Raw genomic sequence first — 718 nt, 5'->3', positions numbered from 1 at the left:
GGATGACATCACTGACTCGATGGACGTGAGTCTGAGTGAACTCCAGGAGTTGGTGATGGACAGGGAGGTCTGGCATGCTGTGATTCATGGGGTTGCAAAGAATCGGACATGACTGAGCGACTGAACTGAACTGAAGCCGGTAAATAAACACTGTGGGAGATGTTTACATTCACATAAGCAACATACAAGGTCCGATCAGATTTCCCAAAGGAGACATTCCAAAGTGTTAGCTGGAAGAGAAATAAAACTAGATGGACAGTGGCTCAGTTATGCAGCAAAGAACAAGGTCTTTTTGACTAAACCATCATCTCAAATCTAACTTAAGGTTTTTCACAGTGCAGTTCTGGTGAAATTTCCTGCATACTCATGGGAGCTAAGCATGATCTGGAAAGATAAAAATCTAGCTAATTTGTGGGGAAATCTGAGTATTTGTCTACTAAATGGCAGAAGGTGCCAGAGAATAACAAAAATGATGATGGCAGACAATGAAGACCCTTAACTAGAAGGTATGTCACCCAAGGAGAAACCGGGCTTATGTGCCAAACACAGACAGTGAGAGGTCAGGGCCCTGAGTCCACACAGTCCTGAGACTTAAAGATGGGAGAAGACATTCTACATTTTGCCCAGAAAAGTATTCCCAGGAAACAGGAGCTCTAGATAAGTAACAAATAGTAAAAGAAGCAATAGTTTTCATTTAAGTCACCTGGTTTTAGCTTTC

The sequence above is a fragment of the Bison bison genome, unplaced genomic scaffold, assembly GCF_000754665.1.
Source record: "Bison bison bison isolate TAMUID 2011002044 unplaced genomic scaffold, Bison_UMD1.0 scf7180017864535, whole genome shotgun sequence".
NCBI lineage: Eukaryota > Metazoa > Chordata > Mammalia > Artiodactyla > Bovidae > Bison > Bison bison.
This window is presented reverse-complemented; position numbering follows the sequence as displayed.